The sequence below is a fragment of the Thalassophryne amazonica genome, chromosome 1, assembly GCF_902500255.1.
Source record: "Thalassophryne amazonica chromosome 1, fThaAma1.1, whole genome shotgun sequence".
NCBI classification, from domain to species: domain Eukaryota; kingdom Metazoa; phylum Chordata; class Actinopteri; order Batrachoidiformes; family Batrachoididae; genus Thalassophryne; species Thalassophryne amazonica.
In genome coordinates, this window is record NC_047103.1 from 116,705,324 (window position 1) to 116,710,991 (window position 5,668).

At 47.8% G+C, this 5,668-nt stretch overlaps 1 long non-coding RNA gene across 1 annotated transcript; it reads left to right on the top strand.

Annotated features, from left to right (window-relative positions):
* The first annotated feature begins 209 nt into the window (after positions 1-209).
* On the top strand, positions 210-5,453 carry LOC117521044. Its single transcript, XR_004563867.1, has 3 exons — positions 210-221; positions 1,617-1,626; positions 5,383-5,453. It is a non-coding gene; the product is annotated as an uncharacterized LOC117521044 (long non-coding RNA).
* The last annotated feature ends 215 nt before the right edge of the window (positions 5,454-5,668 follow it).

Genomic DNA, 5,668 nt, shown 5'->3' on the forward strand with positions numbered 1-5,668 from the left:
AAAAGAGAGGTGAGCTTGAAAGCTAGTTATATTGAGTTGGGGGGTGTGGGGGACCAAATTGCACCATTTTCTAGAAAAATGGTGCAATTTGGTGCATTCCTGTGCATTTTAACAGATGGGAACTGTTGTATGGCTGGGGGGGCCTAGCTGCCTTTTTGTTTCTGTCTTTTGTTTTTCCTTCCAGGTGGCTTGCATTTGGGACTGAGTGGCTGTGTAGCTGAGTTTATCAGGACCTCACCCTGATCACCTGAGGCTGATCACCTGCGGCTCGTCAGGACTCACAGCTGTGGTGCATCTACATGGATTGGAACATGGTGGCATTTAAGACTGGAGTACACAGTGTGTATTTGCCAGAGACTCGACCTTGTGACCAGACGGGTGAGATCGTCGTCTCGGGAGCCATCTCATCATCAGTGGATGCAGAGAACGTCCAGGTTTGATGCATGGTCTGTGAAAGAGGAGGGGGTGAGGTCTCACGCTCGTCAGCACACTTCCTGAGGTACGTTAGATTTTGTGACTAACATTTATACAGTCAGTAAATGTGGTGTCCCTCACACCTTATTATATTGAGCTGTATGTTGGTCGTGTAATCAGCTTCCTCTGCAGTGGAGTTTTGTGAACTGGGTGTTCCATGCCTGCAGGGTGGGAAGCTGATTAGTAATTAAGCCAGGAAGTGTTTGCTGTTTGTGCACCTTTGAGCGTTCTCTCTGTGTGTTGAGTGTGGACTCACATAATGATTCCTTCTTTCACAGACTCGGTTTGTCGCGGCCACCTGGGGGGTGTCGGCGGGGTCCTTGGGTCCGGGTTGGTTCTGGCTCCGGACCGTTGGCGCTGCTGGGAGCGCACAGCAAAACCACCACGCCAGACCACGCACTTTTATATTTTTTCACAGCACTGTTATGTTCATTAAACTCTGTTATCCTTTGTACCATGCTCTGCTTATTTTATACTGGGTCCTTCAAACGCTGGTCGGTTCTCCGGGCTGCGTCCGACACATAACAGTAGTCTCTGGCCAAACATCACGGACCCAGCGGTAGCAGAGACGGTAACGCGCCGGGAAGGCGGCAGCAGACGTTCAGAAGTTATCCGGATCAGTTGTGGGTGCTCTCCACCCGGATGGTGCGCGTTGGAGAACCCATTACTGAATACTGATTTGAGCGCTCATGCAGCCGTGTTCTTGTGTGTGCCTTATCCGTGGGTCGTGGTGGAGTGTGACTGGCGATGGCTTCGCGTCACACTTCGACCGGATAAGAGGTTTAAACGGGAGCTGCAGGAGTGGGTCTGTAATGGGTGAACGCGCACGGCGGAGCTCTGTGGCACGGGTTGCGGTGCTTCCTGTGTTACAGTCGTAGCCCCGTTTCCCCGGGTAATGATAGCTACTGCGTCTGTTGTGTCAGCTCCGGTGTTATTTAGTTGAATCACATTTTTGGTTGTGTGTTGCTCACAGCTGCGCACAGAAAAGCAGCTCGTTTGTTTTCTCTGTCACCAAAGAGGGTTTTTCATTTTTAGCACTCTGGCTCCCTCTTGTAGTGACTGAGTCACATTACCGTTAAGCTCTTAAGTTGGAACAGGTGTGTTCGATTTGTTTGAGCTTGACGGTATAAACCACTGATTAGTTTTGTGTTGGTTCGTTTCTTGTGGGTGTTTTTTGAGTTGGTTTTTGTGTGGGATTTTATTTTTTGTTTTCCACTATTAGTGTCTGGGGTTGTGACCCTGCAGCCTGTTTGGAGCAACAAAAAAGGACCCAAGCAACTTTATGTTAGTCTGTTAGTCTTTCTTTTAGTTTCACCTCCCCAGGGTTTGATGGGACGGTCCCCTGGGGGGTAATTGGGTTGTTTTTTGTTTTTTCTTTTTTTTTTTTTTGTTTTTTGTTATGCCCTCTCTTCTCCTCTGACTCCAGCCGGGTGAGCCGTAGAGTCGGCGTTGCTGGAGTGGTGCAGTTTGGTTATGCTGGGCGTTTCCCAGGTAACCTCTGCACCCGGGAGGGGAGGGGGGGGTTTGGGGTATTTTCTTTTTGTTCCCTCTCTTCTCCTCTGGCTCCAGCCGTGTGAGCCGTAGTGTCGGCGTTGCTGGAGTGGTGCAGTTTGGTTATGCTGGGCATTTCCCAGGTAACCTCTGCACCTGGGGGGGGGGGGGGGGGTTTTTGTTTGTTGATTCCCTGTTCCACCTCCGGCTTCAGCGCGCCTTTGAGCCATCTGCCATCGGCGTGGCTGAGGTTTGGGGCAGTGGGATATACCCGCAGCTGGTGGCTAGTTTGGAAGTCGGAGGAGTGGCGCCGTTTTGTGCCGTCTGCCATAACCGCTGTTCCACTCCTCCCGGTTGGCTTCTGGGGTATAGTCACGGTTGGTGACACTGGATGTGCTTCCAGTTTCCACTGCGCCAAGGGGGTGGGGTTGGGGTTGTTTTGTTGGTATGTTTTTTTTTTCTCCTTTTGTTTTTTCCCCCCAGTTTCCGCCCTCAGGGTTTGACTGTGGTGTCCTCTGGGGGGGAAAGGGCTGTGGGTCCATCTAGCCATAGACGGCCGGGGCTGGGTCCGTTGGTCATGAGGGGAGGCGTCTCCTGGGGTTGATGGAATGGTCCTCTGGGAGGCGCTGGGAGTCCCCGTGGGTGACATTGGATCCCAGAGGGACCTCGGCTGTGGTTATTACTCCTGGAGCTGGCGGGATGTCCTCTGGGGGGTGTTGGTCCCTACATGTCGTTAGGGGGGGGGGGGTGTTAGTGTTTTTATTTGCTAGCTTAAGTTTGGGTTGTTTTTCTTTTCTCCCCTTCCCGGGGTTTGATGGAACGGTCCTCTGGGGAGGGGAGGGGGGGGTGTTAGCATTTTTATTCGTAACCTTAAGTTTGGGTTGTGTTTTTCTTTTCTCCTCTTCCCGGGGTTTGATGGGACGGTCCCCTGGGGAGGGGGGGGGGTGTTTTGGTTGTTTGTGTTTGTCTTTTTTGTTTTATGACTAATCAGACTGTGAACATGGTTGGACAAAGGCTGATCGCACAGGTTTAAGAACTCCTGGCCACACCTGTGCTAAGTGACTGACAGAAACAAAGGCAAAGATGCAGCCAGAGGAGAAGACATCAACCATTCTGTTGGAAGACGAAGGCGGATACCATGGATTCCAGCCATGGTCCCTGGAGGGGGGTGTTTCTCCTGGGCCAGGTTTGTGTGGTCGCCGGGAGGCTTCCCGTGAGGGTGGGGTACTGTTGTATGGCTGGGGGGCCTGGCTGCCTTTTTGTTTCTGTCTTTTGTCCTGTCTTTTGTTTTTCCTTCCAGGTGGCTCGCATTTGGGACTGAGTGGCTGTGTAGCTGAGTTTATCAGGACCTCACCCTGATCACCTGAGGCTGATCACCTGCGGCTCGTCAGGACTCACAGCTGTGGTGCATCTACATGGATTGGAACATGGTGGCATTTAAGACTGGAGTACACAGTGTGTATTTGCCAGAGACTCGACCTTGTGACCAGACAGGTGAGATCGTCGTCTCGGGAGCCATCTCATCATCAGTGGATGCAGAGAACGTCCAGGTTTGATGCATGGTCTGTGAAAGAGGAGGGGGTGAGGTCTCATGCTCGTCAGCACACTTCCTGAGGTACGTTAGATTTTGTGACTAACATTTATACAGTCAGTAAATGTGGTGTCCCTCACACCTTATTATATTGAGCTGTATGTTGGTCGTGTAATCAGCTTCCTCTGCAGTGGAGTTTTGTGAACTGGGTGTTCCATGCCTGCAGGGTGGGAAGCTGATTAGTAATTAAGCCAGGAAGTGTTTGCTGTTTGTGCACCTTTGAGCGTTCTCTCTGTGTGTTGAGTGTGGACTCACATAATGATTCCTTCTTTCACAGACTCAGTTTGTCGCAGCCACCTGGGGGGTGTCGGCGGGGTCCTTGGGTCTGGGTTGGTTCTGGCTCCGGACCGTTGGCGCTGCTGGGAGCGCACCGCAAAACCACCACGCCAGACCGCGCATATTTTTTCACAGCACTGTTATGTTCATTAAACTCTGTTATCCTTTGTACCGTGCTCTGCTTATTTTATACTGGGTCCTTCAAACGCTGGTCGGTTCTCCGGGCTGCATCCGACACATAACAGGAATAGTGCAATTTGGTGTATTCCTGTGCATTTTAACAGACGGGAATGCACCAAATTGCACCATTTTTCTAGAAAATGGTGCAATTTGGTCCCCCAGACCCCCCAACTCAATACTGCTCCCCCAACTTTAAAAAGGGTTCTGACTCACAGATGTGATCTAAGTTATACATGATTTAGACCTGGTTTGACTACACATTAGAAATTTGGTGTTTGCGTTATTAAAAAAGAACATAACAGTGCGGGGGGGGGGGGGGGTCTTCAGTATGGCTAGTACCTAGGGCCCAAAATTTGGTGCTACGCCCCTTCCTGGAGAATCCTCTACCCAAAGGATGTCAGTGGATCAAATGGTATGTAACAGTAGTCTAGCTTAGTCTTTATTCATAACAGAAAAATTGTTTTTCAATTCTCATTTGAAGTGAACATTGGGGCACTAACAGTTGGAAACTGTAGTGGCCGTACATAGTGTAGTGGCCGTACATAGTATCATGTATTGTGCTAAAATCAGGATAGTAAACAGCAAACCATTGATATTTCAGCAAATACATTTTAGTAATACACAAATAAAAAAAAATAATGCATGATTTTGAATAATTAGATTTTTTTGTGTAGTGTCCATACATAGATAACTTCAGTTCTGTTATATGGTAGCAGAGGTCGCATTAAACAATTTTGACAGTTCTTTTAATATATGTATTACTATGTGTATTCCCACTTTGGGGATGGATGTTTCAAGTTAAGCAATAAAGTTACTTTTTTCAGAAATGATGTCGTGTTCTATTTTTGACCATATAAAAAATACATTTTGAGCCATTTCCATGTGAAATCATGAATAATTCCTTATATGCTGATTGCATTCCATACCAAGAACTATGGTCACATGTATCTCTGACAATACAAACAAAGAACACTACAATCACAACCTAAAAACTGATAATATAATCACGTACAAGAGACCTATTACAACAGCATGTAGTGTCCGTACATAGCCAATTTCAGAATTTAACGTTTAGTTCAGTGCACTATAATTTTGCAATGAAGACAGTTACTTCAAAAATATTTTCAGGCATTGAGCTCTGGATACCATAGATTGTTTTAGAAGTATTTTCATCTTCATCTGAGGAATTCATTTTTCACCTCTTGCGCACCACAGTTGGTCAACTTGTGATTCAAACGTAACAATGGAGACCCCAGACTGTTGAACAACTGAAGTTGTGCATGCCTCCACCTACAAAGCTTCAACAATTAGTGTCCTTAGTTCCCAAACACTTATTGAGTGTTGTTAGAAGGAAAGGTGATGTAACACAGTGTTGTAACGGAGCTACTGAATATGTAAGACAAATTTCGGATCTCTGATCTGACAATAAAGTATTATCTTATCTTATCTTAAAGTCGGACACCCAGGATTTTGTTGAAGGGCCAGGTGGGATGGCCATCGACTGTCCGGGCAGGAGGAGGAGCAGGTCCGGGATGACAGAGGTCACTGTAAAAGACAGGCTTGAGTCGTGAAACATGGAACACTGGGTGAATCCGTAAGGACAGAGGCAAACGTAGACGTATGGCTGTGGGCTTAACAATCTTGTCGATTACAAAA